Here is an 11,700-nt window from a genome sequence, read left to right on the forward strand (position 1 = left end):
CATCAAACATACTTTTTTTTTTTTTTTTTTCTTTCAAAGGTGTACGTAGCCTTTAAACTGCATCTGTGCCTTCATTTCATTCGTAATGACTTGACATGTCTCTACGGAATATGTCAGTGACAGCTTGTATACAATGGTATACTCCATTGTGGTGTAGTGATACAGTAATCCTTATGGTTAAAGGAGCTGTCCCACGAATGCCATTTATCCCCTACCTACAAGTATAGGGGATAAATGTCTGAACGCTGGGGGGGACGACTTGGACCACTTCTGATCACTAGAGCGGGGGTTCTGAGCCCCCTCCCTCCTCACTGCCCGATTGTACGCTGTTTTCATCAGCCTCCTGGACATTGAATATAGCGGCAGGGTGCATGTGAAATCACTGCTCTATTAAAACTCCTCACTGCTTTTGTGCAGTGAGCAGGAAGGGGGGCTCAAACCCCCATTTTAGTGATCAGTGGGGCCCCCAGTGATCAGACATATATCACCTATCCTCTGGATAGGCCATAAATGTCATTTTTTGGACAACCCGTTTAAGTTTAAACTTCCACATGAACTGTAAGAAGTGGAACCTGTAGACATGATCACATTTTACTGTTCTAAAGTTTAGCAGTTGGCCGGAGCAGACAGTAAAGAGGATATAGTTCTATACTGTTTATATAGAACGGAGAGCATGATGTTGGTTTTGAGGTTTCTGTGTTGACTGACTCATGGAAATCTGCGTTAGTGGTGGACCGTGTGTAGGTTAATATAGCAGGAAGCCATTGATGTATGTTCTTTGGACAATGTATTTGTCTGTAAGGCAGTATAAAAATCCAGCATGTGTTTAGCATGTTAGGCCTAGTTATGCATTGGCTCCTAAGGGATTTTCTTATTGGGGATGGCTAATAAGCGGGTGAGTTGCAAGTTATTTTCATTTTAATCTATTTCTTTGTACCTTTCTATCAATATGTAAGTTTAAATCCTTCTCTCTTTTTTTTTTTTTTTTTTTATTAGCGGCAAGATTTGTGAATAAATTATTTATTTTGACACCTGGATGTTTCAGTAAATGTATTTTTTATTTTATTTTATCCTATTTTGGAGCTGGTCTGTATATGAGGCAATTGCATTATCTACAGTAATATGCTCCATAGGTCACCACAATCGGAATGCTAAAGACTGTACTTCAAAGCACAGACTTTATAGCCTGTTGACGGACTGGTTAGAAGTTGCAGGCAAATTGCTGTAATTTAATGCACTGTACAGACTGCAGTTTATCCTCGACCTCCCGCCAGAAAGGTTTCAGTAAATGGCAGTCTCAGAAGATGTAGAGGATGTTGGAATGATCGGCATCACTGTATAGAGGGGACTCGATACCATCTAGATTAAAAAAAATAATAATAACCTGCTTCCTGTTGGTGATTTGAAATGGAGGAAACCTGAGCGAATAAATACAATCTGGTTACTTGAGTGTCAAGCAGACAAGTTCAAATCCCTTTTCCCAGTAACGGAGGTGGAGGCAGTGCTCTGACAGCAGCCATCTGGGAAAGCTATTTAATGTGTATGGCTGTTTTAATTATTATCACACAGTTATAGGGGTTAGTGTCACCCCTGAGGGAAAGCATGTGTGGAGCAGACCCCTTGTGACAAGGGGAGACTGTCCATCTGGAGAACTTCAAACAGTGAGTAATGACATCACATTCCAGAAACCGGAAGTGCCCTTTTATCTGTATGTGTCGCACCGCCTCAACGCCATAGAGCATAGAATTATTGCTGTATCACTGAAGCCAGACCCAGGTTGTTGCTATGCAGTGGCCTCTGGAAAAAGAACCTGAGAGAAGTTGCTTGAGGCTGACATGTCCTTAATGGTGTACTTGGGGAACCTCTCAATTTCAGTAGGGTTTCCTCAAAGGGAACCGGTCACAAGCATTTCACTGATTGAATTCTACTCATGCCTCGCTGGCCGCTGCTGTCAAAAGTTCATTGTCGTTATCCCCTCTCCTGCACTCCTCCGACTGTAAATAACGGTCTGCAAAGGCTGTACGCTTTTTATGGTAATAATCCAGCAGTCTTGCTTGATCGTCTTACGCTTGCCTACCGCCGAAAACTGTCCGTCCTTAATGCAAAAATCTCGTCTGAGCGCTCATGTGCCCGTCATGTATGGTCTGACATCCTTCCCTGCTTCGTCCGGGCATTAAATCTAGTTACTGCGCATGCGCCTCTATGGTGTTTCGTTGCGCACACGCACCGGAACAGGACATCGATGCGCAAGCGCAGGATTTTGTGTGTTGGGATGCAAGGAGCTGTCAATCAAAAGTAAGGAGGCGAGGTAAACTGAAAGACTTGAGGAACAAAGATATGACTCATGCTCATTAGCATACCGCACAAGAACACTAAAAACTGAATACTAGAGGTACAAAACCTACTTAGAAGATAATCATAGGTTACATTAAAATGATTTTTCACCCACTTCCACGCGTCGCTGGTTTAAAAAGGTGAAATGCTGGTGACCTCGCTTCAAAGTAGGGTGGGTATTAAAAATGAGGAGTTGTGGTGCCTCATTTTAACCAAAATGGCAATTTGGGTTAAATTGGTTAGCAATGTGGATTGTCTCAGAGCTACATGCAATAATGAACCAATATAAAATAAAAGCTCTGCAAAAAAACAGCACTACTCGTTAATAGATAAGCCGGGTTCCCACCTACTGTAAACGCTGTGGAATTTCCGCAACGGAATTGTCAAAATTCCGCAGCATTTACAATAGCAGCAAAGTCGATGAAATTGAGAAAATCTAATGCCCACGCAGTGAAAAAAAAACGCAGTGTCAGGCTGGGTTCACACGACCTATATTCAGACGTAAACGAGGCGTATTATGCCTCGTTTTACGTCTGAAAATAGGGCTACAATATGTCGGCAAACATCTGCCCATTCATTTGAATGGGTTTGCCGACGTACTGTGCAGACAACCTGTCATTTACGCGTCGTCGTTTGACAGCTGTCAAACAACAACACGTAAATGGACCGCCTCGGCAAAGAAGTGCAGGGCACTTCTTTGCCACGTAATTTGAGCTGTTCTTCATTGAACTCAATGAAGCACAGCTCAAGATTTACGAGCGTCTCAGACGCCTCGTAAATTACGAGGAGCATTTACGTGTGAAATGAGGCAGCTGTTAACAGTCTGTCTTTTCACACGTAAATGCCTCTCATCGTGTGAACATACCCTAAACGTTAATAAATTGACGTGCGGAATTCAAATCTGCACATTTGTTTTTTTTTTTTGCTGTTGCAGGTTTTCCCCATTGAATTCAATGGGGAAACCTTCATTTTTTGTAGCTATATAAATGCTGCAATAGGGTACTGTCCAGCACAATTCGGCCTCCTTTTTGTGCTGATTTCTCACCGCTTCGGCGTCTTTTCATCCAGCTCTACAGATCGTGCGGTTGTTTAAACTTCCTCCTATTCGGAAGCCTGAAGGACAAACAGCTGATCCTTGGGTCCTCTCGGATGCTCATAGATGGTTTTATTTGCTCCAAAGGAATTTGCAGTGAGAGAAAAGCAAAAAAAACACACTGGGTGGAAACCGATTAACCATTTAGATGCCCTGCATTTATTTTAAAACGTACAAAATGATTTCTTGAATAAAAGCATATCCGCCTGACTTAGTCTACATCAATTGATCCTCAGTGTATACGTCCGACTATTTTAGCTTATTCCGGCTTAATCGGGAACATAATATTGAGGACACCCCCCCGTTCCTTTATAAACCCATAGCAGAATGAACTTACGAGTCACAATGTTTCACATACACGTTTGGATGAAGGAGAGCGTGCGCTTCTGACACGCCGAAGCGGTGAGAAATCGGCAGAAAGAGGAGGCCGAATTGTACTAGACAGCACCCTGTTGCAGAATTCGTATGGCTACTGAAAAGTAACTATTAACGAGCCATGAGTTTTTATTTTACTTAATACTTGTTTATTATTGCATGTAGCCTCGAGACAAACCACATTGCTAACCATTTTCTAACCAGGACTCCGTTTTGTCTCGTTTGAGCTTTTCTTCTGAAATTGCTCTCCCATTACATACATTACTTAATTATTTTCATTGGGACACATGTTGGCGCCCCTTATTGGCATTTTGTGGTGCGGTTTAATAGCTGAAGCTGGCACCCACTAGTCCTTTCCTTATATAGGACATCTTACATATTTACACACTGTGTATGTCTATTGGCAAACTATCGCCCAATTTTCACACTAAATCCAGATGAAGTTCTGCTTGCAGATTACCTTGTTCATTTGAAATTAATTCAAAGTGCAATGGATAGGACAATTGATACAATCCACAGCATGTCCTGAAGTATATGCAGATTTTTATTTCTACAAAATGTCAATAAGATAGTTATATGGTATTCTGTTCATGTAATTAGTCAATGCTATTTTTTTTATGCTCTAATACCTATAGACGTTCTGAAAACTAAATTTAATGCTAGATAATTTTTCTATTTTGCAATAGATATGTGGTCAACAGTTTGACAATCATGTAGTACAGCAGGTTTCACCGCCAAAGTTGAGCTTGAACTCAATTCTGTAAGTTCACATAACTTGATTCAGCAAGTGAATTAAATTTCTAAAAGCAGCACAGCACCAAAACAAGTCATCTGGAAGAACTGAATGTACAATAGCTGAGATTTATTTCAGTGCGTGGAAATTCTGATTGTCAAAGAGCAAAACGTAATTTTACGGAACATAACATTTCAGTAGAAAAGTAAGCAAATTACTTACAAAAATAAAAAAACAAATTGGGCAAGATCGGAATTCTTATTTAGGGAAAGTTGTTGTTTGGGTATCCACGGGGGGGGGGGGGAGAGGAGGAGGGAGGTACAATAACCCAGGATTCGCTGCATTCAATAAGTGGCGTAGAATACACAACTTTCGAGTGATGCGAAAGGCCCTGTCCAAAAGGATGTGGGGACAACTAGATTTGTGTACCCCAGCCTCAAGTGCAACACCAGAAGAGAAGTTACTAGTTTGTAGTCCACCCTTATTGCTGCTGTCACTGCAGAATTTACTTTGTCCCTTAAAGAGGCTCTGTCACCACATTATAAGTGCCCTATCTTTTACATAATGTGATTGGCGCTGTAATGTAGATCACAGCAGTGTTTTCTATTTAGAAAAACGATCAATTTTGACGGAGTTATGACCTATTTTGGATTTATGCTAATTACTTTCTTAATGCCCAACTGGGCGTGTTTTTACTTTTTGACCGAGTGGGCGTTGTGGAGAGAAGTGTATGACGTTGACCAATCAGTTTTCATACACTTCTCTCCATTCACGTAATCAGCACATAGTGATCTATCTAGATCACGATGTGTAGTCACATACTCACACATTAACGTTACTGAGTGTCTTGAGAGTTAATAGATATCGCTTCCAGTCAGGACGCGATGTCTATTCACAATACCGAAACTTCGGTAACGTTTGTGTGGGACTTACAGCACAGCATGCGTAATCTCGTGAGATCATGGTGTAAACTGTCATTTACAGCGCCGATCACATTATATAGAAGATAGGGCACTTATGTGGTGACAGAGCCTCTTTAACAATAGGACTCAACCCACAGTTGTCCGAGTTCCAATTCATTAATACAGACTCTCTGGAGGCGAGAGAGAGCGAGAGACAAACTAGCCACGCAGAGTTGGTGTTCAAATGAGTCTGGCAGGAGTGGCCAGAGATATTTTTATCTAACAATACAAGAGGAGGCGTTGCCCTCATTCACACGTATACTTTCCACATATGGTATAATACAGGAACATCAAATCTGGTCTTAGAATGTATCTTTAGCCTAAGGGCTCATTCAGATGAGCGTAATACTCATCTTTGTGCTGTGCAATTCAATCGGGCCATTCACATGTGTTGTCTTTCACGTAGCGCGTGTCCTATATTGGTGCGTTTTCACGCACCTAGTCGCCCATTAAAATAGATGGGTGCGTGAAAACCACAGACCGCACACAGACATCTCGGACATGCTCGACTGAATGTAGCCTTACTTTCTAAGAGTAGATAACAAAGGTCATTGGGTCAATTAGCATATGTCTCCAGACCTCTTAAATAGAACATCCATTCTCTGCAAGCCATCTACTTTGCAGCTGTCCACAATAAGGCTACGTTTACACAGGGCAGATACGCTGCGTAAAAGGTACAAATATTATTTCCGGCCTGTGGTGCAGTTTTTCTGCCGGAATGTCCGCTGCGGAAAACTGCACGTTAAAAAAACAAACTAAACAAAAAAAACACCACCACATCCTGCAGACCGGCCTCCTGGGATGATGTTTTATTCCATATGACTGCAGCAACCTGTGATTGAGTAAGTATAGTCGACTACACTATTGCTTCCGGTAAAACGACGGGTTCGGTGCACAACAGACACAAACGGAAACCATGGGCACCGGATCCGTCACCATTTAAATCAATGGGGATGGAACCGGAAACCTCTGGTTTCCGTCGGTGTCAGTTTGTGTCTGCTCAGGGTCCCGTTCGAACGGAAACTTCAGACGGAACGTCAGAACGGGACCCAAACACAGATGTGAACAAAGCCTTACACTGGTAAGTAGTCCTCTTAATATAGATGAAAGAAGCAAGGGCATGTCTTAAGGGTCACAAACTCATGAAAGTCTTTAGTGGGTGAGACTAGAGTTGAGACAGAATGGAGGAGAGGAAATGGTGAAGATGTAGGGCTCTCTCCAGAAGCCCAGGTTAAATGGAGTGAATGTCATGGAGAGCTCAATCGGGGACAGAAAGCGGCCTTAAGTAGAGAAGTGTTGGGCCCTATGGCATTTCCAATCCAGTTGGAGCTCTGTCCCACAGGAAGAGGGAATTAGGTTTAACTAGCACATGGTTGCAAACCTGGAAATTAGATACATGACCCAGGAGTGCAGCATAAAATCAAGTGCGAATCCACATTAGATTGGGAAAATTGAGAGATCTCAGCAACCTTAAACGAGCATGGTCATCGGTGAAAGACTAAATATCTGTCAACCTTGTGGGGTTTTTTCGTGTAACGATGTAGAGTATACCGAAAATGGTGTAATTGAGGAAAAACATCCAGCGAAAGGAGATCCTTTGGATCTTAATGACTTGTCGACGAAAGGGGAGGGGGGGGGGGCAAACAAGGATATCAAGAATCGTTCTGAGGCAGGGGTGGTACACAGTTAAGCAAATTGCAGCTGAATACAACGCTGGAGCTCCAACTCCTGAGTCCAAATGCACAACTCCTTATTATTTAGCACGAATAGGCTATAACAGCAGACTACCAGTTTAAGTGTCATTGCTTTCTAAGGGAAACAGAAAAGCGAAACAGAAAAGCAAAACTTGAGTGGGCAGAAGAGCGCAAAAATAATTTCACTGAGCAGTGGAAAAACATCGCCTGGTGAGATGAATCCAGATTTCTCTTGCACCATGCTGCTGGGAGGGTCAGATTTGGCGCAAGCAGCATAAATCGATGAACTCTTCCCATAAGGTGTCAGCCGTTCAGGCTGGTAGAGTTGGAGTAACGGTGTGTATAATGGTTTAACCCTTTAAAGAGCTATATTAGTCAGTAATTGCATGTGACATACACTCAGGATTTGGAAACTGAGTCAGACTACATCACACGACCCAACACAACAATATGACTCCTTTAAACCTGGAAGTGCCATTATGGCCCCGCCCGGTTCTATTGGCCACGGTCATCTTTCCGTATCGCTACGGATAGGTGTCCGTGCCGGGAATTATGGAGCATGTCCTACTTTTCATATTTTACGGGCTGTGTTCCCATACTTTGTATGGGAGCACGGTCTGAAATTGGCAGCCGGCCATGCCCGCAATCGTGGGCTGTGATTACTGGCACGGTCGTGTGCATGAGGCCTAACATAGAGTGCTTGAGATTGTTAGAAGTGGCCAATATCACCCCTTTCACAGCCTCATTCTCAACGCAAAAAAACAGCCATACAGAACAATACTACTGATCATATCCTGCGAAACGAAATGACATGAACATATTTCCAGACTGCAGACTCCAGTTTGTTTTCAAATGTTTAATGGTGTTAACATTTATTATTTAAAACGTTTGAACAAACTGCTATTTACATAGAAATCTAAATGATAGTTACTTTTGTCAATATACACAGTATATTTGAATATTTTACACAAAGACAATTCCAAAATACCTGTATATAATTTAAAACCAATCCGAAACAATACAATATATTAACTTTACAAAGGTAGATTATTCTGCTATAGAAAGCATTTGCAAAACCACGCATTCTACTCCAGCATAACTGCACAAGATCTATAGGAAAATATCACTTTCTTTTAAATTATAAAACATACAAATGCAGTGAGTGTCGAAAGATGGGACAGGTTCTCTCCGGACTAGGGAATATATGCAATTTCCACGAAATGTCCCGAAGTGGATTTTATTGGTTTCTAAGAATTCAAGATGTAGTCAAGTGTTTCACATGATCTCACTGTTCAATGGTTGACAAGTGACAAGGTAAAGGGTATATCCCACATATTAAAAAGTATAAGAGCACGATCCGTAAATACAAAAAATAGGATATGTCCTAATTTTTGCTTGTTTTTTCTACGGCCCGGACACTTACCCGTAAATATACGGGAAGGTGTCCGTGGCCCATAGAAATGAATGCATCAGTATGCATGAGGCCTTAGTATTATTTAAGAATCTACAAAAAGATTGTAACAGGGCCTGTATCATTGACAAACCCCTATCCAAGTGTCAGATTTATTTAAAGTTAAATAGTAATACATTCTCAAAGTATTAGTAACATTCTGTTCTTCAAATACAATGTAATTAGATTCAGTGCATTGTGAAAGTATTCACCCCCTTACTGTTTTTCCTGTTTTGTTACATTACAACCAAGAATTAAAAATGTGTTTTAAATTTTATGTTATGTAATGGAGCTGACAAAATAGTCAAAATTGTTACAGTAAAAGAAAAAAAAAACCTTGTTAAAAAAAACAAAACTAAAAACTGAAAAGATGTGAGTGCATATGTATTCACTCCCTCTTGCTATGAAACCCATAATAAGGTCTGGTCAAACCAAATAACTTCAGAAGTCACATAATTATTTAAAAAAGTCCCCGTTTGTGTAATCAAAGTGTCACATGATGTCAGTATAAATACAACTGAATATTCTGGAAGGGCCCTGAGTCTACATCACTAAGCAAGAAACCAGGAGACCAATGAGCTCTCCAAACAGGTCCGAGACAAAAGTTTTCGGGAATTATAGATCAGGGTTAGGTTACAAAAAAATATCCCAAACTTTGAACATCCCACGAAACACCATTAAATTCCTTATAACAAAATGGAAATAATATGGCACAACTACAAACCTTGCCCACCAAAACTCAGACTGGGCAAGGACAGCATTCATTTGATAGATTCAACAAAGACACCAACCCTAAGGCTGGATTCACACGAGCATATTACGTCTGTAATGGACGGAACGTATTTCGGCCGCAAGTCCCGGACCGAACACACTGCAGGGAGCCGGGCTCCTAGCATCATAGTTATGTACGACGCTAGGAGTCCCTGCCTGGCTGCCGGACAACTGTCCCGTACTGTAATCATGTTTTCAGTACGGGACAGTAGTTCCACGGAGAGGCAGGGACTCCTAGCGTCGTACATAATTATGATGCTAGGAGCCCGGCTCCCTGCAGTGTGTTCGGTCCGGGACTTGCGGCCGAAATATGTTCCCATTACGGACGTAATTTGCTCGTGTGAATCCAGCCTAACACTGAAGGAGCTCTGAAGATGCATGCAACTTTATGGAAAAGTAACCAGAAAAAAGCCATTGGTTAAAGAAAAACAAAAGAAAACACGTTTGCTAAACAGCATGTGGCAGACTCCAAACACATGGACGAAGGTTCTCTGGTCTGGTAAGACTAAAATTTAACTTTTTGGCTATCATGGGAAACCCTATGTGTGGCGCAAACCCAGAGGTGTAGCTAGGGGTGGGGCATCTGCCCCGGGCGCAACTAGGAGGGAAGGGGGGGGTGCCACTACTGACAGGTGTCCTGGTACAGCTGCCACCGGTAGCGGAACTACCACTAATAGCAACCGTAGTGGTTGCTACGGGGGCCATGGCATAAGGGGGCCTGTGGCGCCCGGCCCATAAAGTGCCTAGCCGGGCGGCACGGTCCCCCTCGTTCCCAGTGGCGTCGCCTGCATCGGGGGCCCGGGCGACTTGCCAAATTCAATTGCATCTGCATCCTTAGGACGCAGATACAATTCAATGCTATGGCGCAGCAAGGAGATAGCTCCCTGCTCTGCCATTCACTAAGGCGTTGGGACAGGATCCCTGCGCAGGCTGGAGTAATGACATCAATGGGTCGCACCGACCTACGCAAGGATCCTGTCTCATAGGCTCCTGAGGAGGCTGTGGAGCTGCTGTTCGTTCTGGGAATGAGGCTAGATGAGTACAAGTTGTTCTTTTTTATTTGTTTGGGGATTGTGTCGCTATCTACAAGGGGGGGCTGTGTGGCACTATCTACAAGAGGAGGCTGTTCATTATGTCACCATATAGTCTCATTAGCCTCAGTTATACAATCTGTTTTAGGCCTCGTGCACACTTCCATCACCATTTTCACGGCCGGTTTTGACGGATCCGTGTGCTCGTTTTAGCGGTCGTGTGATTTCCATGTGCACTCAGTGTTTCCGTTTCCGAGCGCCGAGCATGGTACTGTCCAGGGTGCTGAAAGAGCAGGGTTGTTCAGCGCTAGTCACTGTACTGGGTGCTGAAAGAGTTAATGGACTGCACTGATCGGCGGTAACTCTTTCAGCACCCTGGACAGTGACTAGCGCTGTAGAATGACCATGCTCGGCTCTAGCAAAATACAATTTTAATGGATTAAAAAAATCAGTTCGTACTTACCCAGAACTCCCTGCATTTTCCTCCTGTCCGGCCTCCTGGGATGACGTTTCATCCCATGTTACCGCTGCAGCCAATCACAGGCTGTAGTGGCGGTCACGCAAGTCTGGATGACGTCAGAAGGCCGGCCTCCAGGGATGACGCTTCATCCCACGTGACTGCCTCTGCAGCCAATCACAGGCTGCAGCAGCCACATGGACTGCCGCGTTATACAGAAAGGTCGGACTGGAGGAAGAAGAGGGACTCGTCACCAAGACAACGACCGGGGTACGTATGAACTGCTTTTTATTTTATTTTTATCAGCAGCCTCTTCTCTCTATCAGTGATTGATAGAGAGAAGTGGCTGCCGATTAGTGTAATATATCTGTAATGTACTTCTGCCTGCCCGGCCATTGCTAGGCAACGGTTCTGTCACACACGGACGGCACATGGATGCCTTCCGTGTTCCTTCAGTTTTTTTGATGGCCCCATTGACTTGCATGGGCCTCGCGGTCACGGAATCTCGGACCAAAGTAGGACATGCTCTACTTTTGTCGGAACGGAGCAACGGGACCGTAAAAAAAACTCCGAAAAACGGCTAGCACCCTAAAGAAAAAGACTGAATTGAGCACGAGGCCTAAGTCAGGCACACTGACCTCTTTCATTTATTTTATTGTTATGTTAACTCTCTTATATAACTATACTGCTTGTAAAATGTACAAGTGGTTTTATGCTCGAGTTACATAGAAAAAAATGCTAAGAAAAAAATTACACCTCATTAATTGGTAGAGAAAGCAAACTTGGCGAGGGGGAAGGAG

The sequence above is a fragment of the Rhinoderma darwinii genome, chromosome 5, assembly GCF_050947455.1.
Source record: "Rhinoderma darwinii isolate aRhiDar2 chromosome 5, aRhiDar2.hap1, whole genome shotgun sequence".
In the NCBI taxonomy this organism is placed as follows: Eukaryota; Metazoa; Chordata; class Amphibia; order Anura; family Rhinodermatidae; genus Rhinoderma; species Rhinoderma darwinii.